Raw genomic sequence first — 25,074 nt, 5'->3', positions numbered from 1 at the left:
CTCTGTATATACCCAGCATCTCTGTATATACCAGCCTTTGTATATACCCAGCCTATCTTTTGTATAAACAGCCTCTCTGTATATACAAGCATATCTGTATATACCCAGCCTCTCTGTATATACCTAGCCTCTCTGTATATACCAGGCTTTCTCTATATACCCAGCCTCTCTGTATATACCCAGCCTATCTTCTGTACATACCTAGCCTTTCTGTATATACTATACCCAGTCTCTTTGTATACCCAGCATTTCTGTATATACCCAGGCTCTCTGTATACACAGCCTCTCTGTATATACCTAGCCTCTCTGTATACACAATCCACATCTGGTGGCAGGTGACTTCACAAGCATTCTCGTGACTCCGGTGTAATGAGCGGGCTTTGGGGACATTTATGCAATAATATATAATGTTATATATACTGCACACACACACACACACGTATATTATATACATTTGTAGTCAGAGTCTTCACTTGGAAATACGATAAACCTAACTGCCAAGACCTGAGGTGTTCCTTGGCCTGGCTGGTCAGTATGCCTAAAAGAGGGCATACCCTGAATGAATATGTATGAAATGTAAATGAAACGATGAAAGTATGCGGGAATGGGTGGTTGGGAACCCAGAAATGAGCCGACGAAGGATCTGATGGAGGAGGAGGAGGGATATAAAGACCTCAGACTCCTCCTACAAATTCAGGCTAGCCTGTGGCCAGCCTTCCAGCTTGTAGTCACAGACTTCACTTGGAAATACGATAAACCTAACTACCAAGACCTGAGGTGTGCCGGCAACAACCATCAGTCCCAAAAATGCAAATGCCCGGATGACTAGAGAAAAGGGGTTAACGTATGTGGCTGCTAAAACAGAGGATCTCCGGTGCCCCATGAACCTGATGACAAAGAAGGGACCCTCTGTGCGGGACCTGCGAACGTTGCCTCCAATCCAGATGAATATCCAGAAAAAGGGTTTAGGATTCGAGCCTGGTTTGGCAAGTAACCTAGACATGAGAACAAACTGTTTGTAATGAGAGGATGCATCGGGAGAGGGAGAAAGAGCAGACCCAAGGAATGTAGCAGAGAAGGACAAATACTTAATCCGACACTGTTACTGTGGTACAGTAATAAACCACAAACCCCTGGCTTAGCCATCTATACTAATGAAGGGGAAGTTGTAAGCGTGGTAAGAGAGAACTGCTTAGAGCACTAACTGGGAACTGCGCCAAGTGTAAGAGACAGGAAGTCTGAAACACCACGAAAACCTGGCCGTTAACTGGTAGCCATGTCAAAGAGAACATCCCTGACTTCCCTGAATACCCTTGACGGCTTAGAGGGTGAGCTGCAAAAAATGGACAGGTTGACAGGAGTTTGTAGGTCCTGAATTGCTGGTCACTTGATAGATACTTGAGTGTTGGCAGATGAGGTCAAATTGCCAAGGCAATATGCAGCAAAAGCCGGAGACATGAACCTATGAAACCTTCCCATCCTTGGTAGAAGCCCTCTGAATACTCTGGATGAAGAACCATTGGCCAGATCGATCACCTGTGACCAAGCTTGCCCCCAGTTCTACATGACACTGTAAAGAAATACCAACATCACCTGCAGGCATGCTGAGAAGAGAAGGAGCTGCAGCTGACACCTCTGCACAAGCCAAGCAGGCTATGATCCCCTCCATCCTGACTAACAATTGTTGCATGGACGTAAGAGCGCATTAAGTACCACAAGAATCTGGGTTGAAGAATCATGCATGGAAACATGTACTGCGCTGGTGGATGGAAGAGGTTGAGACAAAGTTGGGAATAACCACCTAAAAGTACAGCCCCCTCCCAGCTGAGGCCGGTAAAGGGTTACACCAGCGATAAAACTCAGCTATGAGTTTCTTATGGTCCCACCCCTTAATAATGGGGTGCTACCATGCACTGAACCCCTATGTGCCAGTGGAGGAATGAATGTGAATTGGCCGCTTCTGAAATGCACTACATGCCCTGATCTAAGGAAACACAAACTAGAGAAAAGAGAACAGACAAGCAACACTAAAAACAACCACAACCCTGCGTAACTAACAAGTATGAGGATGTAGCTGCAGAAATGACAAGACCAACAGCACGTGAATGTGAACCTAATGATGACACAACCCTAGTGTATGTAGTGACCGAGCCCGAGAAACCTGCAGTGCCAAGACAGGCAATGAAAAACGAACACTCAGGGCCTATGTACCCACAGACCATGGTGGGTAGTAGTAAAGGTGTAATGGTGAACATGCACGTATGACGTATGTTATACGGACAAGAAGATTATGGGACGACAATCAATTCAAAACTAAACCTCAGCCCATGTGGATCCGTAGACATGACAGACCCTGGATGTGAGCCCTAGCTAACAGAAATGCTACGAATGAAATGCTACGACAGAACAACAGAGACAGGTAGCAAAACAAACCCTCAGGGCTAGTGTACCCACAGACCGTGGTGGGTAGACGTACAAGTGTAATGAAATGAGCGTACATCGTATGATGTATGGTATACGGGTGAGAAGATTGTGGGACGACAAACAATTAAAAACGAAACCTCAGGCTGTATGGGTCCATAGGCGTGACAGACCCTGGATGTGAGCCCTAGCTAACAGAAAAGCTACGAACGAAATGCAACGACATGAATTCTACGAATAAAGATGGCCTTGTGGTTCGCCCGGCGGTCGTTTCACGGCAAATTTTGCTTGTGCGCGATTCGCCAAACCGGCGGACTTCTGGCGCTGTTCGCCCGGTGGACATATGCGTTTATATTGTGAAAGAACTTTGACCCATGATGACACATCCATCATGGGGTACAGGACAGCCAATTGAGACATTTCAGCACATGGACAATTCCCCCTACCTTATAAATAGACCTGATCTGGCGGCCATTTTACATTCTGTCTTATGTCAGTGTAGGGAGAGGTTGCTGTGTGGAGCAGGGACAGACTGTAGTGACACAAATCACTAGCTATTAGGTCCACAAAAGTCCTTTTAAGGACTGGTATAGGTGTACAGTATATAGGGTTCTGGTGCACTGCTGCTGACTGCTGTGCTGGGGATTGCTGAGTGCACTGCTGACCGATTCTGCAGCTGTCTTTTGTCAGTGTAGGGACAGGACGCTGTGTGGAACAGGGACAGTCAGTTTAATCACTAGCTATTACTATTAGGTCCACAAAGGTCCTTTTAAGGACTGGTATAGGTGTACAGTATATAGGGTTGTACATGTATAATATACTTTCTTTCAAATATAGAAAGAATATTATACTTGAATGCTGACTGATTCTGCAGCTGTCTTTTATCAGTGTAGGGACTGAGGGACAGTCTGCAAATCACTAGCTACTAGATCCACAAAGGTCCTTTTAAGGACTGGTATAGGTGTACAGTATATAGGGTTGTACACGTATAATATACTTTCTTTCAAATATAGAAAGAATATTATACTTGAATGCTGACTGATTCTGCAGCTGTCTTTTATCAGTGTAGGGACTGAGGGACAGTCTGCATATCACTAGCTACTAAGTCCACAAAGGTCCTTTTAAGGACTGGTATAGGTGTAGAGTATATAGGGTTCTGGTGCACTGCTGTGCTGCTGATTGCTGAGTGCACTGCTGACCGATTCTGCAGCTGTCTTTTATCAGTGTAGGGACTGAGGGACAGTCTGCAAATCGCTAGCTACTAGGTCCACAAAGGTCCTTTTAAGGACTGGTATAGGTGTACAGTATATAGGGTTCTGGTGCACTGCTGTGCTGCTGATTGCTGAGTGCACTGCTGACCGATTTTGCAGCTACCTTTTATCAATGTAGGGACTGAGGGACAGTCTGCAAATCACTAACTACTAGGTCCACAAAGGTCCTTTTACGGACTGATATAGGTGTACAGTATATAGGGTTCTACACATATAATATACTTTCTTTTCTGGTGTGGTGTCAGTGCTCTCTATCTTGGTGCTGGTGTCAGTGCTCAGTCTCTATCTCAGTGCTGGTGTCAGTGAGGGAGATAGCAGCGGAGAAGCCAATCAACAGGCAGTGCCAGCACCATGGCTGAGGATCAGCACTGGACTGGCACCTCCGGACCACCGCAGTGGAGCCCTGCATAGGTGGGGGTAAGGGCAGGGCATCGGGAGGGGCTCAAGAACAGGTTGGCACACTGGGACCCTGGCACAGGACTGCGCTGCCATGACTGTGGCACTGATCATTTCCTGCACCCCCTTCATAGCCTGCCCTGACTTTGCCTCTCCTCCATGGCCTTCATGCGCTCCTGAATTGTCAAAATTTCACAGATAAAAAAAGAATGCTTGTCGTTGTCGATCCCAGATTCACTTAATACTTTTGTTATGTCAGTGTCCATGTGGTGGCTCTATGTGTGCACAGCTAGTAAGTATTTTGTGGCTGAAAATATGACCTGTAGGTTTTTAAGGTTTCCCTGCCATTAAAGTCAATGGGGCCCGCCGTGAACTTTGCGGTTCGCAAACTTTTGGCCGTGTCCACGGTTCGCATTCACAAAACGTCCCGTCGGAAGTTCGTCCATCACTAGCTACGAACAAAATGCTATGACAGAAAAACAGACAGGTAGCCAAACAAACCCTCAGGGCTAGTGTACCCTCAGCCCATATGGATCCGTAGACATGACAGACCCTGGATGTGAGCCCTAGATAACAGAAATGCTACGAATGAAATGCTACGACAGAACAACAGAGACAGGTAGCAAAACAAACCCTCAGGGCTAGTGTACCCACAGACCATGGTGGGTAGACGTACAAGTGTAATGAAATGAGCGTGCATCGTATGACGTATGGTATACGGGTGAGAAGATTGCGGGACGACAAACAATAGAAACGAAACCTCAGCTCGTATGGATCTATAGACGTGACAGATCCTAGATGTGAGCTCTAGCTCTAGAACCGCTATGACCGAACACGCTGCTGACCGAGCTGTGTAGCAGAACATGCTAATGACAGAACTGCTATGACAGAACATGCTGCTGATCGAGCTGTGTAGCAGAACATGCTAATGACAGAACTGCCAAGACAGAACACAGACTAATGACAGAACACGCCAATGACAACTAGGACAAAAACGCCAATGACAAACTATGACAAACACGCTAGTGGCAGAACACGCTACTGACTGAACACAATACTGACGGAACCCAAAATGACAGAAGCACCAATGACAGCCGCTACGTTAGAACACGCTAATGACAGAACTGCCAAGACAGAACACGCTACTTGACCGAGCTGTTGTGACAGAACACGCCAATGACAAACTATGACAAATACGCTAGTGACAGAACATGCTACTGATGGAACACGCTACTGAGGGAACAAGCTGATGACAGAACTGCTAATACGCTATGACAGAACCACTAAAACAGAAACAAAACAACGTCATGTGAACATAGTCAAGGAGTTGGGTTATGCCACAGAAAGACCTGATATTCCTGTTTACTTGACTTCTAACATTGTGGAATCTTAGGTAAGCACTGCCCATACCCTGCTGTGCTGCAAGCAGCCCCCCACCCGTCGACCCATTCCAGGACAAACAGCTGACCCCCCTCCTCTCTGATGCCTAGCGTGAGTAGTGGGAGAAGTGAGCAGGGCGGGTGGACGCTCCCCCATGCTGCCTGGCGAGTGGGAGGAGCGAGCGTGAGCATGGGGAGAAGTGAGCGGGAGGCCCTCCCTCTGATGATAATTAAATTATGTACACAACCTTTAGCGGGTAGGGTTATTTAACTGTACATACATGTATGCATATGCACTGGCCAGGACAGAGAGCTACTAAACACACAGGGAGCGTGCCAGGAGGACCCAGCCACAGAGCAGACCAAGCATGGAAGCCCCGCTCCCCCACACAGAGACCGGCAGAATGTACACAAAGCCAGATCTTCAGGAGAAGCGGTCGGGCGGTCTCCCATGGAATCACCCCCCCATGGAGCCAGAACTGTGCAATAGAGAAGCTGGCGGGCGGCCAAATCCTCCCCTCCCCCGGTGGAACACCAGGAGAAGCTGGCGGGCAGCCCTCTTGTGGATCCAGATCCGTACAAAAGAGAGGACCTGGCGGGAGGCCGAAAAACCCTCTGGTGGCAACACCGGGAGAAGCGGGGGCGGCGGCCCCCCATGGAGTCAGACCTGCACAAGAGAGAGGAGCTGGTGGGTGGCCAAAAACACCCCCCATGTGAACACCGGGTGGGAGGCCCCCTTGTGGATCGGGGTGATGAGAAGGTGGGCAGGCAGACTCCCTGGTAGGCCCCACCACTATGGTCTCTAGCCCCAGATCTTTTGTAGACCTAGCAATGCCCCTGGAGACAAATACAGAGCAATCTTATGTAGCGATGACACTTTGGACAAAGTGCCTGTCATGTACAAATTTAGTTTTTGCCTCAGAACAGTAAAGGGGTTCTGAGGGTTAATTGTGTAGGTTTAACTTTGACATGAGTTTGGCTGGGCTGTGTTAGAGTTCTGCCTGGTCATATGTACAGTGAGGTTCACATGACAGGCTCAGAACCAGGCCTGGTTGGACGTTTTGGGTATCAGCTTCCCTGGAGCCAATTAGTGGGTACTCCGGGCCCCGCTGAGGAGTCTGGCGAAAGGTACTTAATATGTTGAAGTCACGTGTTCCAGGTTCGTTCGTGAGCCCCTAGTGGTCTGTTCCTGATTCTGGACCGGGGTAGCCCTGCGAGGGGTCCCGGTCACGGGAGCATTCGTTGCTCCACAACATGCTTCGGTTGGTTAACCCCAAAAGACCTGCCTGGTCTGGGGTAAGGATCCGTCTGTTCCCGAGTCTCAGAACCGGCTGGTCCAAGGCGCAGTAACTGAGGGAGGATTCAAGGCATCCGGGTGTGCTCTCCGCTTGGAGGGGCACCGCAGCTCGTGTAAGTGACTGGGGGAGGACTCTTCGGAAGAGGGCCAACAAGTTGGCATCCTGAGAAGTGCCTGGTTGCTGAGTTGTGAAGGACACCGACGAATTCACGCTTTTTCCAGTACTGTCATGGAGACAGAGAACGTTCCAGGTACTGAGGAAAAAGGTTCCTGTTCACTTTGTTACAACTTGTTCAAGTTCAGAGATTTCACAAGTTCTGAGTCAAAGCGCTGATTGCCATAATCTCTGGTTAGAGATTTGTTCAGCCTTGAAGTGCCCAGCTGCGAGTGGCTACTCTCTGGGTGGTACTAGAGACTTTGTTATATTTGCAGTTCAAGGTGCCTGAGTTCTTTCACCCCTACCCTCTGTTCCCATACGAGACTGTGTTTGTTGGATGTTGCCCCTGAAAATAAAAACCTTTCAATAGAACTTTCTTAGTGTCAGCATCCAAGGTTTTTGGGTACTAACTCTGGGAACCCCTAGATGTGGAAGAACAAGCCAAGGGGAGGTAACCGGTAAGCCAAAAAGTTAAGGCCGCCCTGCCAAGGGTTATGGCCGCTACACGTGGGGGCTCGCAGTCCGGGATTTACAGTTACCTCGCAGGGCCTTGGAACAGAGGGTGAAGAATGTTTTTTTGAACTGCGCCATAAAGATCAGCGCCATTTTTGAGAGACTTTCACTGAGGTGCATAAGCATGGGAGCAGCCTGTACTGAAAGCCCGCAAAATTACACAGGAGCCAGCGCCCAGTAGGAAGCTGATCTTTTCTACGCACGAGGCACCACGTGAGAGTGTGGTGCGGAAGGAAGAGGCGAGTCCATTTTTCTCAGAGTTGGAGAAAACGTTTTTCACAATGTACCGTGTTCCAGGTGTGCAACCTGCGCCAGGACCCAGGGTGCCCCTCGGAAGGGTTCCCGCAGGAATACAGCCACTTGGTTCCATGTTCACGGACACGGGCATGCGCTTGCTGCCGCAGGGGCGGTTCATGCTCTACACTACTGGAGACATCGATGGTCTGGGTATGCTGTGCGGGAAGTGCAACGGTCTGGTCGCCAACCCTTGGCCATTTTCTAGATGCAGGAAGTATGGAGAGTACACCTTTAAAGTGGAGCAGCCAGTCATGTCACCAAAGGCTTGCCGCATTGACTGGGCCACGGGCATGATAACCGAGGAGTCGGCCATTTTCGCTCCTTTGGTGAGGCCTTCCACCGAGGTGACACCTGTTGTTGCTGACATCCCAGAGGGAGATGCTGCTACGTCTGTTACACTCTGGAGCAGATGGACACTGTTTCTACTACCATTTTGGAAACCACTATGCCTCCACTAGAGAAAGTGAAGCATACAAAGTCCTTACGGAGGCCACGCAAAGTTCCGCCACCGAGTCCGGCTGGATCCAATCGGCGAAAGAGGGCTGTTTTGGAAAAGAGTCTGACCGTGAGTACATCCTTGTCCAATTATTTACTGGCAGAGGAATACAGATATTCAGAGCCAGAGACCCTGTCGGATCTAGAAGATGAGGACATTTTGGGGGTATTGTCGGAGTAGTTGTTGTGGGCTGGGGGAGATGATGTGCCCGCCACTTGTGCAGATGTTTCGGATTGGCTGGATCTAACCTCCGGGGATGGAGCGCTGAATGCGGAAAATCCCAGCACGGTGAATGTGACTCCCCCTAAACCTGTGAAATTGTCCACACTGAAGAGGGATTCTGCCACGTTGGTGCAGCAGTTCCCAAACTCCTGCATACCGCCTGGTGAGGGAAGTGCCCGTGCATTGCCGAAATTTGCAAGGTCACAGAGGCTTCTTCACAAAAGAGTAGATACTGAGTACGGGTTGGAGTTTCCCTATGTCCCTAGGGATGTTATGACTGTTATCGAGGAAAATCGTGAGGCCTGGTACGAGGATGATGTTTGGAGTTACCTAAAAGTACCAAAGCCGCTCCGGAAAAAGGCTTTTCCCCGGAGCTCTATGACCGATTTCAGGGCTGTTTGTTGCATTGGAGCTATGGTCGGCATATCTATTGTGACAAGGTTGTGATATGCAGACCAGATAAAGAGAGTGCCATATACCTCATCACTACTATGATGCACAAGGAAAAGACCTAACGTTGCCAGATCCAAGGTTTTATTGGTGAACTGTTCCTGGAGTGAAGTCTTTGAAAATTTTGCAGAAGACAAAAAGAACTTCTCTGTATCTTCGGCCTTCTCTGTGTTTTCTGCAAGTTACAATGACTCTGGGGTAGTTAGGTAGGTGGTTACTACAGGAAGATGCTGTCAGGGCTGGCTTAGCCATTCCTTCTCTGGGCTGGCTGCTCAGCTGTCGTCTAATTGCCAGCTCTCATCTCTCTCAACAGTTACCAGCTGTTCCTGATCATGCTCATCTGACCTGCCTACTTAAAGCTCTCCAGCTCACTTCACCTCCGCCTTCGCCTTGGTCACATCACAAGAAACCATCTCATGCGGTTCTGTTGAAAAACTGGCTTGCTGACATCCCTTCTGGCTCCTTATCCTGCTTGCTGGTGCTGTACTTGGATCCCTGACTTCTGGCCTGGCTGATTACCCGATCTGGTTATTGAACTCTGGCCTGGCTGACTACTCGATTTAGTTACTGGACTCTGGCTATGCTTTGACTATGCTTTTTCTATTTACCTTTTTATTTAATAAACAAGTGTGATTTAATTGTACTTCTGTCTCGGTCTGATTCATGGTTTCTGACAGATGCACGTCAAGTTTTACAGGCTTTTAGCCCAAAGCGCTCTGGTTATTGAGAGACTTGTAGTTACAGCGGCTCTGACCACTAAGTGGCGTGAGAAAAAAAAAGAGAGCAGTAATAGGCAAGAACTTCCTTTTCACAGCCGTTAGAAAATGTTCGCCCTTGTACACACGGTCGGACATTCCGATGGACAATGTCCGATTGGACCGTGTTGTCGGATAATCCGACAGTGTGTGGGCTCCATCAGACTGTTTGCATCAGAGTATCCGACGGACCAAGTTTTCCAGCTGGGCTATAAAATTTTCTGACAACATGATCCCATCGGACTTTCTCCGATCATGTGTAGAGAATTCCGATCAGACAAAGTGCCACGCATGCTCAGATCAAATTCCTAGACCAAAGCTATTAGCTACTAGCCTGAACGTAGTCCCGTCCTAACGAAATAACGTCATCACGTTAAGTACGATCGGATTTTCTGACAACTTTGTCCGACTGTGTGTATGCAACAGTTTTGGACAAAATCCGACGGATTTGGTTGTCGGAATGTCTGACCGTGTGTACAAGGGCTTAGAGCTAAATTTCATGTGTCTTTGAAGAAGGAAGTTCCATTGAATTAACGGTGAAATTTACATTTTATCTTCAAGACGAAATGTATAGTGTACAGTCTTGTCTTTTGTATTGTGTTTCTCTTTCAGGATGCACAGAGATCGACTGTCAAGCTCATTGGAGATTGGGTGGGTTTAGTCAGTTAGCTGGGTGGTATATGTACAGCATTGAATGTGTTATTGTGAAAACGTTAATGTTTGAATATGTTTTACTTTCCTTCCCTTCCCCAACACCCATGAAAAAAAAACTCAGGCACTGTATAGTTTTTGAAATTAGGATAGGATTTTTGCCCTGGTTGTTGCCTAGACAATGAGGACATCGTCTAAATATAATGGTAAATGGTTATTCCTGCGCTGCTCCTAGTGAAAGCTATTTAGATGAATAGCTGCATACACCGAGTTCTTTCACCCTGGCCCTCTGTTCCCATACGAGACTGTGTTTGTTGGATGTTGCCCCTGAAAATAAAAACCTTTCAAAAGGACTTTATTGGTGTCAGTGTCCAAGGTTGTTGAGTACTAACTCTGGGAACCCCTAGACATGGAAGAACAAGCCAAGCAGAGGTAACTGGTAAGCACAAAAGTTAAAGCCGCCCTGCCAAGGGTTATGGCCGCTACACTTCCGAACGGACCGCGTTGTCAGATAATCCGACAGTGTGTGGGCTCTATCGGACTGTTTCCGTCGGAATATCCGACGAACCAAGTTTGAGCTTGGCTATAAAATTTTCCGACAACATGATCTGATGCGCGTCAGTTCCGATCGTGTGTAGCTTAGTCCGACAGACAAGGTGCCACGCATGCTCAGAATAAATTCTGAGATGGAAGCGCTCGGTCAGGTAAAACTACTGCTCGTAATTGATATAGCACATTCATCACACTGCTGTTAAAAATTCTTTAATGAAGCGCATTCTCTTTTTCTTTACAATGCTACAAGAATTAAAGCGGTAGTAAACCCGCAAATGTTTTTTTTTTTTTTTTTTTAAACCTGCAAAGCAAAAGGCATAATGAGCTAGTATGCAGCACATACTAGTTCATTATGAAATACTTACCTTAGAACGAGGCCCCGACATCTGGCCCGATCCACGCCGAGGGAGCTGACATGCTCCCTCGAGGTTTCTTCCGGGTATCGCGGCTCCGGCGCTGTGAGTGGCCGGAGCCGCGATATCGTCACTCCCACGCATGAGCGCGGGAGATTTCATTCCGGCCGGCCGGCCACTGCCGGATTTTCAGGCCGAGAATCCCCTTGTGCGCATGCGCCGCTGCAGTCAGCGGCGCATACCGAGGGGAATATCTCCTAAACCGTACAGGTTTAGGAGATATTTTTTTTACCTACAGGTAAGCCTTATTATAGGCTTTCCTGTAGGTAAAAGTTAAAAATTCGAGTATACAATCACTTTAAGTTGTTTTGCTGCTCATATTCACACACACTTCTCCCAAACTTATTTCTTTATTCTTTTTCCTCATTTCATGAATACAATATTTTAATTCATCACATCTCCTCAATCATTTTTTATTTTTAATTTTTTTTATTTGGTGGTTGTTTTTTTTAATCAACAATCAACATGCTCATCTTCGCAATTTTTTTGGTGTGTTTTGTGTGTCAACAACACCATTATTATCTTTTTATTTTATTGTTTTCTTTTTTAATCTAGAGGAGGTTGTTTGGTGTTGGTGCCCCTTGTTATTAATTTGACTTTGTATTTTTTAAATGTACCTGCCTACTCACAAATAAACTGTCCTTTTTGAAGTAAAACACATAGGCAAGTATTTCTTCAACCAAAAAAAACTTTATTTAGGTGTCAGTAACAAATAAAGAGGAAGACAGCTCTGGAGAAACTGGCGAGTTTAGCGAAGCCTTTGGCCCCCAGGGCACACATCAACTATTTAAATGCAAAAATTGGTGGGCAGAGGAGTACATATCTGAGGGAGAGTAGTCTGGTCCCGAAGTCCAAGAAACCCGGAACAGCGGCAGATGACATCTATGTTCCCAGGCTGTGGTCCTTCAAGAGGCTGCATCTTCTGTCAGACCAGACTGAACCCAGGTTAGCACTCTCTGGTCTTCCTTCCACGCTTCCTTCCAGGCTGTGGCTGTGGTGCTGGAGGTGTGGCAGAAGGAGGAGGAAGAGCATGGTCCAAATCACACAAGTGTGTTGCTTGTGTGATTTGGCTCAACAAACAACCCCTTGTTGAGGGTGTGTATGATGAGCTCCTCACACAAGAGGTGTTGCCCCTCCTCCATTTGCTGGAGTTTGCAGGCAGCCAAGGCAGCAAACGCCTCTTGATATGTGGGGGTGGCTTTGAGGGCTGCTGAAGCCTCCCCAATGAGCTTCAGAGCCGACTCCTCCACATTCCCCCCCTTTCCGGCCCTTTTGTGTGGAAGGCGGAGGGGAGGGACTTGGGATTCAGTCAGGCTCATACGCCTGCCCACCGCTTGTCTGCCGCTTACCCCTGCCTCCTCCTGGCTGCCACTTTCCACAACCACCTCCTGGCTGCTGCATTCCACACCCTCCTCCTGGCTGATATCTTCCTGTGTATGAAAAAGGGATATAGTTTTAGTTTTTGGTTCATCAAACACACAATTTTCAGCACAAGACTGTTGCAAATTGTTAACAAATAGAAAAGAATATCATTCTGAGCCCAGCATTTTTCATTCTTGGCCCAAAGGTTTTGGCCACTACTGTCTATTGATATGTGAAACACTTTCTAAAATCATCAATTAGTAAGCAAAAATCAAATTAACATCATTCATTTTTACTCCCAAAATATGTAGAACAATACTATACCTGGCTCAAGCTGGGCTCCTCCAGTTCTTCCTGAGTGGAAGGCCTAGGTTGGGTGTCGGAAGACTCAGCAGGGGTTGAATGTAGCGTAGAAGGACACGCGGAAGGAAGGATAGAGAGGGATTTCCTGACATCAGCCTGGTCTGACAGAAAATGCAGCCTGTCATAATACCACATCCTGGGGACATAAACATCATCTGCTGCAGCTCCAGTTTGCATGGACTTCAGCACCTTCTTGCGCTCCCTCAGATATGTACTCCTGAGGCCACCAATTTTCATTTTTAAATAGGTGGTTTCTGCCCTGGGGACCACCGGCTTCACAAACTCCAGCAGTTTCTCCATCGTTGCCTACCTCTTTAATTTGTTTCTGTAGTGTGGATGCGTAGCTTGCCACAGACAGGGCAGCTCCCTGTACTTATTGATGAACAGAGGGAGGAAACTATGGTCATTAAACCCATCCATATTCTCTGCAAGACACAACACAAGACAAACCCTAATGTCAGGCTAAACTCGACTAAATCTTGTCCCAATACAGGCCTCAATCTAGAAGCAGTATAGGCTAGTGATGTACAAAGTTAAAAATTGTACCTTCGTTTGCATGATCGGCGCATCAACTTCTCCATCTGTTCACAGATCGTACATACGACACACGCGCGTTGCCTTTTATATATAGTGCTCATGCGTGAAACTCCTTCCGCCCCAATGTTCTTTCTAGACCATTCCCCGCCCCTTCTCTTTCAGCACAGTGGGGAGAGCACATGGTGGAGACACAGCAGGGGCATGATAATTCCACTAACGAGGAGGCCAGAAACATCACGATTCCGGGGGAGAAGATTTAAGGCCTCAAATATGTCTTTTCGAGAGATGTTGGAGATGGTGGACATATTGAAGAGGAACGACTATGATGGGAAATATGGACCTTACCCAAACCCAAATATCAGAAAGGCCAAGATCATGACTAAAGTTGTGAAGAGTCTTCAGAAGAATTTTGGGGTACGACAATCCAAGGATCAACTGAGAAAACGCTGGTCAGACCTGAAACTGAGGGCACACGATCAGTACAGAAGGATCAAGGAAGTTCTTCAAAAAAGTAAGTAGTTGTCGTGAGTTCATATTATTATTATTGCTTGCATACTGCTCCATGTGCTTTGATTTAATGTTGTACAGTTTAAACTGGCCACTTTCATGTTCATGGGTTCAATCGTTCGTAATAAACATTGTTCGTTAGCCCACTCCAAAACAATGTTTTGCCAAATTGCACTTGACTACATTTGTTCACACAACAGGTAAGAATTCTTGCTTTAGAAAGTGTCAAAAATAATGTTTTCACCTTTGAACTCTGCCAAAAAACACAATTGTACGACACTTCCAAGCAATGTTTCAAATTCCTATTTCTGCCCTCTGTATGCTAAGTATTCCTTTTTTACATTCTCATAGGGGAGAGAAGACTCGGGACTTCTGAGGACACCAGGGACTCCACACCTCCCAAAGAAGGGGAAATGCCAACACCAGAAGCAGAGGAGGAGGAGGAAGGAGAGATTGTTGAAATTGGCGAAATTGGCACCACAACAGGTGAGTGTCGGAGACCACAGCTTCAGGTAAGCTAATCAATGTATGTCTGCATATTTATAATACATGTTTTTTATTTGTTTTTTTTAGGTGATGTGGATGTTGTGGAAGAAGATTCGCATTTTACCAGTGAAAGTGCCCAGATCCTCATTGGGGAGATAATGGGGTGCAATCGAGATTTAGAGAATATACAGAAAAACAACAATGATGTTCAACATAAAATGAAGAACATCATTGATGTTTTGGGGAGAGTCTGAAACACCCCAAACTAGCTAGCATCATTTTTAAATTTTCAAAAACACTTTTATATTTTTAGAAAAGCCAAATTTCAACATGTGCTATCTCCCATCATGGGGGATCAATGTATGTGTTTTGTGGGTGCAACCCCTTCCTTGCTACTAAAGTGGCTGAGATGAAGGGGTTGCACCCCCAAAACACGTACATTGATACCCCATGATGGGAGATAGCACATGTTGATATTAGGCATGGGATCAGGAGGAAACTGGCCACTTTATGATTCTCAATTTGTGTGCATCTTCCAAATTTGGCTTTTCCAGGGGTGACACCCCATCCGATGAAGGCAATATCAGCACAGTTTGTACATACTCATGTCTGATATTGTCTTCACTTTTCAAAGTTGAACTTTGTAAGTTCCTGTGTTCTGTATGTTATGCTTTGATACATTCCTGTTTACACAAAAATGCCAAGTTATAAAAATGCTACCCAAAATAATGTTTTCTATACACCAAATATGTTGGTTTGTTGTAAAACCCTTTTCTAAACGCACATGTGAATGTGCTTTGAGTAAAAAGTTAAATTATCAACAATGTGTGTCTTCCTTTATCAATGTGCAAAAGCAGTATTTGGAGTAAAGTTGTTGTTTTCTGTGGCAATGGGTGGTTATTCACTAAAGGCAAATCCACTTTTGCAGTGCACTTGTAGTGCATAGTGGATTTGCCGTTAGTAAATAACACCCACAGTGATGTTTAAATTTCCCCAATCGCGCCTTTTTCATGACCTCACATATTTCTGCCATAGTGCTGAAAATGAGCAATATTTTTGTCAGTAATGCACTACATACATTATCAACAAAGACAAGGTGTGTGTGTGTAGCAGACCCACAACATAATAAGATTATCTGAAGAAGAGACTGTCACCTCATCTTGCTCTGAACTTGGGTTTGCACTGTTGTATAAAAAGGCCCAAAAAAACCCAGCAAAAAAACCTAGGAGACACCTAAAACAAAGCCAAGCAGTAAATGAAAACAAAGATATTGGAGTTTCAAAGAAAAATTTATTTAAAAAATGCCTCTCAGACATTGTCTGGCATATCAATGGCCCCCCTACCCACAAAGTACTCCATGTATTGGTTTCTGACCTCGCGGGCGCTTTGGGGGGGCAAGCCAGGACGAGCAGCTTCAAGGGCCGTAAGGTTCACATTTTCCGTCAAGTCTGCATCAGGGCCAACTGAGGCCACATAGTTTATGGAATGTTTTTAAAAAAAAATTGTGCAGAACACAACAGGCAAGCACAATATGATTTAGTTTATATTACGCCATGTGTATTGGCGTCAAAAATAGGCAGAACCGGCTGGCCATTATCCCGAAAGTGTTCTCCACGACTCTTCTGGCTCTGGCCAGCCGCAAATTAAAGATCCTCTGATCCGGGGTGAGGGTCCTCATCAGGAAAGGCAGCATCAGGTGGTTTGCCAGAGCAAATGCCTCATCCGCGACAAAAACGAACGGGAGATCTTCTACATTCTGCTCAGGAGGTGGCAAGCACAGACTGCCACTCTGGAGACGCCAGTAGAATTCCGTCCACGCGAACACTCCACCATCCGTCATACGCCCATTTTTCCCCACGTCCACATACAGGAAGTCATATGTCGCTGACAACACCGCCAACATCACAATACTATTATACCCCTTGTAATTATAATAGTAGGACCCCGAGTGGGGGGTGGGACAATGTGGACGTGTTTCCCATCAACTGCACCTCCAAAATTGGGAAAGTCCCAACGGCTGGCAAAGTGGGAGGCCACAGTCTGCCATTCCTGTGGCATTGAAGGAATTGAAGGAAACTGTGGAGTGAAACAAGAAAAAAAATTAGTAATTTTGCACATCAACATTGCAAGCAGATTAGACACAAACATTTTTGGACAATATCAGTATAACATTTTTGGAAATGAGTATTTAAAGCCTAAAGTATAAGGGTATAAGGTCCCCTTATCACATTACTCAATTACTCACCCCCCCCCCCCATCTGATGGCCTATTGCAAAAAATGAGGGGGAGATGTTTTGGACAGGTAACCCTCTCCACTTCATTGAGAGCTGAATGCATAAATAATGTGTGATACTTTGGCCAGCCCCTCCTTACATACACTATTGGCAGCCCACCGGACAGGTAAGAAATGTGATAATACAAAAAAAAGGAACAAATGGAAGCACATTTTGACATTCTGCTATTACCTATCGAGATAGTAATAGGAGCAAAAAAACTTTAAACTGTAGCATTTGAAAGTATTGAGGCAGGCCCTTGCACTACATGCTTAGTGAATTCATCCATAAACCTGACCAGAAAAAAGGTAGGTATAGTGTGTATTGGGTTTGGCAAAGTCAGCAGATACAGTATTGCTATCAGCTGACCTAGCAGTTGGGGGAGGGGGGTTCCTAATGAGTTTGGCCCAACCAAAAAAAAAATCTGGCACTCTGCATGAATTTAAGCACACATTTTAGGGGTTTTTTAGGGGAAAGCAATACTATGGAGCTGACAAAATACATTGCTAAGTGACTAGGCTATAGGTTTATGGCCCCAGAAGAGCATCTTCTGGGGAAGTTAGTGAAGGCAAATATGCATGAAGGAAAAAAAAGGAACTTGAAAAGCTTCCAGCATGCATGAGGACAAAGGGGCACAGCATATCAATTGGAGCATATTGCAATCATGGTAATTAGGGAATGAGGAGAAATACAACACATTAGCAAACATTATATACATAGAATGTGATGTTAAAGGAGAAAACTTTCCTTCATATAGTCCTTCTGCAGGACCTGAATGATGGCAGAACAGGTCTCTGGAATAATGATTCTCAGAGCCTGGGGGGAGATGCCTGTCGAGAACTTGAAGTCCTGAAGACTTCTCCCTGACGCCAAGTAGCAACCTGTCGATGAGCCTCTGCTCCGGAGTGATGGCTTGCAGCATGCAGGTATCCTACCTGCTGATATAAGGGGACAGCAAAGCCAGCAGATGGTGACAAACAGGGTCCGTCATCCGGAGATAATTCCTGAAATCATCAGAATTATTCTCCCGGATCTCACGAAGCAAAGGCATGTGCGAGAACTGGTCACGCTGGAGCAACCAATTCTTGGTCCACAAACTCCTCCTCGCCCTGTTCATGGACCGGGCTTGTGTCAAAGCTAAAAGCCCAACACCAAGCCCCTGCAAAGCACGAACTCTACGACGAGTACATACACGAAACATGGCTGGTCTGAACGGACAACAGAAGGTACCGATAAACAGCAACGCCTGAAAGAACGAACTGAAAACCAGAATCGAGCAGACAATAAGAAATAAAACTCAAAGCGTACTATATACCAAGATATAGTCCACAATGACCAACAAATGCTAACTGACTACACGCACTGATAAGCAGATACGCACCAACAAGCACAAACTGAAGAGCAGTAACGATCTGAAGCACAAATCTGAAAAGTGCAAAAATCGTCTGTAACCAAACTTCTACTAACACGCGATGAACAAGAGATCAGAAGAAGGAGCCCAAAGGGTGCCCGACGTGGTGCTGAACTCCCCTTTTCTAGTCCCGTCGTATGTGGCTTACGTCACCGTGTTCTTGGCAACCAGAAATTCCGACAACTTAGTCCGACCGTGTGTATGCAACACCACTTCCGGACCACTTCCAGACTAAATTCGTTGGAATTTATCCAACGGATTTGGTTGTCAGAATGTCCGACTGTGTGTACAAGGGCTTAGAGTCTGCAAAGGACTTGAGACTAGGGCGGAGGTTCACCTTCCAGCAGGACAACGACCCTAAACATACAGCCAGAGCTATAATGGAATAGTTGGATCAAAGCATATTCATGTGTTAGAATGGCCCAGTCAAAGTCCAGACATAAATCCAATTGAGAATCTGTGGCAAGACTTGAAAATTGCTTCTACAGACGCTCTGCATTCAGTCTGACAGAGCTTAAGCTATTTTGCATAGGAGAATGGGTAAAATTACACTCTCTAGATGTGAAAAGCAGGTACAGACATACCCAAAAAGACTTGCAGCTGTAATTGTAGCGAAAGGTGGTACTACAAAGTATTGACTCAGGGGCTGAATACAAAGGCACGCCACACTTTTCACATATTTATCTGTAAAAAAAATTGAAAACCATTTATTATTTTGCTTTCACTTCACAATTGTGTGCCACTTGTGTGTTGGTCTATCACATAAAATCCCAATAAAATACATTTATGTTTTTGGTTGTAACATGACATAATATGGAAACATTTCAAGAGGTATGAATACTTTTTTAAGGTACTGTACATTGTCTCATACAATAATGAGGGAATACGGAAAACAGTTAAAGATTACCTATAAAACAATGCTGTTTTCTGTTCAGTGCTGCTCATCAGCCAGCATGTCATTGGTTGGATTAACCATTTTTTTTTCAATTTGTACATAACAACACCTATAGTACATTTCATCATTTCATAAGGGCTCATTATTATTATTATACAGGATATATATAGCACCAACAGTTTGCACAAGTTTTGACAACATGAAGGCCGCCAGTACAATTACAAACAGTTGAATGCAGGAGGAGTCAGAGGGGCCTGCTCCAAGGAGCTGACAATCTAAAAGGGAGTGTCAAGTGATACAAAATAAATAACTGTGTGGGATGAGCTGATGGAGAAAATAAAAGTACTGTTGTTAGTGGAGGCAGGATAGGCTTCTCTAAAGAGAGGGGTTTTCAGGGATTGCTTGCCAAAGAGTAGCCAGAGTAGAATATAGTCAGACATATTGGGGTAGATAGTTCCAGAGGATGGGAGAAGTCCTGGAGGCAAGCATGGGAGGAGACGACAAGGGAGCTAAAGGGCAGGAAGTCTTGAGAAAAATGAGGAGAATGATTTGGTTAGTATTTTCAGACAAGGGTGGTAATGTAGGTGAGGGCAGAGTTCTGGATGGCTTTGTAAGTTGTTGTTAGTATTTTGGATTGAATTTGTTGGATGAGCTGCTGGCAGTGGAGGGATTGGCAGAAAGGGATAGCAGACATTGAATGGTTGGTAAGGTGGATCAATCTGCCAGCAGCATTCATGATGGACAAGGGGGGATAGCCTACATAAAGATTGTCCAATGAGGATGAAGTTGCAGTAGTCAAGGCAAGAGATAATTAGGGAAATCATTAGAAGTTTTCTGGTGTCATTGGTTAGAAAAGGCTTGTATTTTGGAGATGTTGCATAGGTTAAGGCGGCTAAATTTGAACAATGATTCAATATGCAGCTGAAAGGAGAGTTCAGAGTCCAGGATTACACCTAGCACCCTGTCATATGGGGACGGGTTGATCATTGTGCCATCAATCTTGACAGAGAAGTCAGGTGAAGGGACACATTGAGGAGGAAATATTATAAACCCGGATTTGGATAAATTCAGTTTGAGGAAGTGGTCATCAGTGCTATTTTCATACATTTCGAACAATAAACATCAATGCTCCCTTTTGTCAGGTGAATATACCATCGTAAGTGTCCATGTACGTACTCCGCTTTGCTAAGCAGGGATCACTCCGTTGATCCCCGTTGAGCAGGCGGATGATAGGTCTGTCTCTACTCACTGTGGAGAGACGGACCTGTCAGAGCTCCGCTCTCCTCTATGGGAGATCGGATGAAAACAGACTGCCTGTCCATTTTCATCTGATCCAATCCACCAGACGGATAGAAAATAGAGTTTCCATCTGTCTGAATTCAGGGGATTGGATGTCAGCGGACATATCACAGCTGAAATCTGTCACTCCACAGACCTGCATGGAACATCTGTTCAGGTCTGCCTAAAAAACTGAGCGGCCCTCTCGTGTGAAAGGTGCCTAAAAAAGAAAAACAGCTCCAAGGGTTATATTCAAACTATGTCTGGTGCTGTTCACTGCACACTAACCCTTTGATCCAGTGCTGTTTCTATTCTGGTTTGAGTAATGCCCAGAGTGTCTTTCTTTCAGACCGAGGCAGTACTGGAGAATGCTACAAAGAGCAGTGACATGTTATTACATGGCACCTCTTTCTGCAGTGCCAAGGGTCCCTTCCACTGTACCTAGAAAAAGGGTATGATCTAATGAGAGGGTGGTAGCAAGAGAAGGGATCTTGAACCTGCAGAATTGGCTGTTTAGCTGAAAGAAGCTATAGGTGGGTATGCACTGACAATAAAACAAACAAACTCAGAGGACCTTTACAAGGTCTCAATAGTATATAGACAATATGAACCAATAGTATTTCTTCCACTGGAACGCTTGTCCCATGAAGCCCTTCTCAGATATGCCTAGTACATTACCAAAATTTTTTTTTTTTATTAAAAAATAAACCCGTGAGCCAAATTCATACTCACAGAAGAGAAAGAATGCAAGCTTTGTATCACCAAACAACTCTGAAGAAGGGGGTGCATCCCCAAAACAAAATAAAATTTCATTTCAGAGGGGGCACACCCACTTCCTCATAGCTCTGAGGAAGGGGGTACTTCACCAAAACACATTAGCTTGCCAATCAATTGATGCATTGGACCAGGCGACACTTAACCAGCTCTGGATCTGGTTTAGGTGTGATACAATGCTTGCATTCTTTTGTGAGTATGAATTTGGCTCTTGTGTTTGTTTTAAATATAAAACGTTTTTTGATATTGCTCTAAGTGTTTGCACCCTCCTATATAAGGCCCGGTTCACACCTATGCATTTTTTAATGCATTTTCAGTTTTGCAACAGACTACAGTCCATTTAACATGGTTTCTTATGGTTGTTGTCTATGCATTTTATGGAAAGAGCCAAGGATTTGTTTGTTTTTTAGTTCCATAGACTTCAATGGATCAAAAATGTGTATTGAAAAACGCCAAATGCACCTGGAATATGTAAACTGCAACCTGCACAGGTGTGAATCAGTCCTAAAGCCTCACAGGTAAACCCTGTGTGCAAACAACACTTGCAGTATATATAAATAAAAATATATGGATAACCTTGCAATTAGCCAGGAACCTGTGTAAATCACCACAAGGTGAGTTCATGTGTGCAATATAAACCAATTAGTATTAAACGTGCAGAGATTACAAATGAATTATAAACCAAGGTCTCTACAGATCTAAAGCAATATATAGTTAACCACTTTCAGACCGGACCATTTTGCTGGTAAATGACCAGAGGTCTTTTTACAATTTGGCACTGCGCTGCTTTAACTGGTAATTGCGCGGTCATGCAATGTTGTACCCAAACAAAATTTGCGTCCTTTTCTTCTCACAAATAGAGCTTTCTTTTGATGGTATTTGATTGCCTCTGCGATTTTTATTTTTTGCGATATAAACGTAAAAAGACCGCAAATTTTGAAAAAAAATGATATTTTCTACTTTTTGTTATTAGAAAAATCCAATAAACTCAATTTTAGTCATACATTTAGGCCAAAATGTATTCAGCCACATGTCTTTGGTAAAAAAAAAAGTCAATAATTGTATATTTATTGGTTTGCGCAAAAGTTGTCACATCTACAAACTAAGGTACGTTTTCTGGAATTTACGCAGCTTTTAGTTTACGACTGCCTATCTCATTTCTTGAGGTGCTAAAATGGCAGGGCAGTACAAAACCCCCCCAAATGACCCCATTTTGGAAAGTAGACCCCCTAAGGAAATTGATAAGTGGCATGTTGAGCCCATTGAATATTTTATTTTTTTGCCTCAAGCGATTGAATAATGACAAAAAAAATTTTTTTTTTTACACAAAGTCCTCACTAAATGATATATTGCTCACACATGCTATGGGCATATGTGAAATGACACCCCAAAATAAATTCTGCTGCTTCTCCTGAGTACGGGGATACCACATATGTGGGACTTTTTGGGAGCCTAGCCACGTACGGGGCCCCGAAAACCAAGCACCGCCTTCAGGCTTTCTAAGGGCGTAAATTTTTGATTTCACTCCTCACTACCTATTACAGTTTTGAAGGCCATAAAATGCCAAGATGGCACAAAACCCCCACAAATGACCCCATTTTAGAAAGTAGACACCTCAAGCTATTTGCTGAGAGGCATGTTGAGTCCATGGAATATTTTATATTTTGCCACAAGTTGCTGGAAAATTACAAACTTTTTTTTTTTTTTTTCACAAAGTTGTCACTAAATGATATATTGCTCACGCATGCCATGGGTATATGTGAAATGACACCCCAAAATAAATTCTGCTGCTTCTCCTGAGTACGGGGATACCACATGTGTGGGATTTTTTGGGAGCCTAGCCGCGTACGGGGCCCCGAAAACCAAGAACCGCCTTCAGGTTTTCTAAGGGCGTAAATATTTGACTTCACTCCTCACTACCTATTACAGTTTTGAAGGCCATAAAATGCCAAGATGGCACAAAACCCCCACAAATGACCCCGTTTTAGAAAGTAGACACCCCAAGCTATTTGCTGAGAGGCATGTTGAGTCCATGGAATATTTTATATTTTGCCACAAGTTGCGGGAAAATTACAAACTTTTTTTTTTTTTTTCACAAAGTTGTCACTAAATGATATATTGCTCACGCATGCCATGGGCATATGTGAAATGACACCCCAAAATAAATTCTGCTGCTTCTCCTGAGTACGGGGATACCACATATGTGGGACTTTTTGGGAGCCTAGCCGCGTACGGGGCCCCGAAAACCAAACACCGCCTTCAGGCTTTCTAAGGGCGTTACAGTTTTGAAGGCCATAAAATGCCAAGATGGCACAAACCCCCCCCAAATGACCCCATTTTGGAAAGTAGACACCCCTAAATTTAGGGGTACACTAGTGAGACTAGGTAATAAATGGCGGGTGCCCTGAAACTATAAAAAAATAACTAACCAACCAGCGTCACCTGTAACAGTTATATGGTGATCACTGGTGAAAGGGTTAACTAGGGGGCAATCAGTGGGCTTTATGCGGTAGTATATGGGGGTCCCTGGCGCTATAAAAAGCTGCGGCGAACCTAAATACCTACCCGCCTAACTAGCGTCACCTGTGACACTAATACAGCGATCAGAAAAATGATCGCTTATTAGGCTGGGTTCACACTGGAGCGATGCGGGAACACCACGAATCCGCGGCGGGTTCCCGCATCGCATGCCTCCCAGCGGCAGTTCACACTGCCCTATGCGAACTGCTGGGAGTGTCAGTGAAATGTTAATGACACCCCCAGATCAGTTCGCATATCGCAGTGCGATCTGCAAACTCGGATCGCATGGTGTGAACACCCATGCGATCCGATTCTGCTGCGGGCCAAAAAAAGGGACCCGTGCAAATTTGCGGCGGGTGCGGCGGGTGCGATGCGAATTCAGCCATACTATCTGTATGGCTGAACTCGAATCGCACAGAGATCGGATGTGATTTGCACTGCAGTGTGGTGCGAATCACATTCGTTCTCATAAACCGCTGCAATGTGAACCCAGCCTTAGTGACACTGGCGACGGGGGGTGATCACGGGGTTAAACCTTTATTGGGGGGGTTAGGGGGGTACATTAGAACTAAAGGGGGCTAACCCTAACTGCCCTAACAGTTATTACAGTCACAAATGACACCAATGCAAAAAAAAAAAAAATGACATTGGTGTCACTGTGACTGGGGGGCAGGGGTAATTGGGGGGGTGATCGGGGGGGTGTGAGTGTACCTGGCATGTTCTACTGTGAAGTGTCGTGTTGGTGCAACTCACCGATCCTCTCTCCTCGGTGTCGGAACGAAAAATACCGACACGGAGGAGAGATTACATCACTTCCTCTCCTGTGTTTACATTACAGGAGAGGAAGTGATGTCACGAAGGATTTCTATTCGTCAGGAGCGATCGCGAGGGGGTGGCCATGAATGAATGGCCGCCCCCTCATCCCGGATCGCTCGCGAACGAATACCGACCGCCGCAGGCACCGGGCGGGGGCCCGATCGGGCCCCCGACCCGCGGGAAGGCAGGGACGTACAGGTACGCCCATATGCCTGCCCGTGCCATTCTGTCGACGTACATCGTCGTGCGGCGGTCGGGAAGTGGTTAAAGTGCCCAGTCCCAATTAAGACTTTATTCCCATCTATGCATGTTGCTTTTGAGCGTTTACACAGTGCTTTTTGTGGTGTTTTTTGAGACACACGTTTTTACAGCGATTTTACCGCGATTTGCGGTTTTTCACACTGTATATAGCTGGTTGCTAAAGAAAAAAAAATGCCGGCTAAAAAATAAATCTTGAAAAAAAAACAGCGTGGGCTCCCCCCCCCCCCCAGTCCATACCAGGTCCTTGGGTCTAGTATGAATTCGGAGGGGACCCCCATACACCAAAATTTTTAAAAAATGGAGTGGGGGGTTCCCCCAAAG

The sequence above is a fragment of the Lithobates pipiens genome, unplaced genomic scaffold (genome assembly GCF_037356315.1).
Source record: "Lithobates pipiens isolate NorthernLeopardFrog02 unplaced genomic scaffold, aLitPip1_a1.2 Scaffold_30, whole genome shotgun sequence".
NCBI lineage: Eukaryota > Metazoa > Chordata > Amphibia > Anura > Ranidae > Lithobates > Lithobates pipiens.
This window is presented reverse-complemented; position numbering follows the sequence as displayed.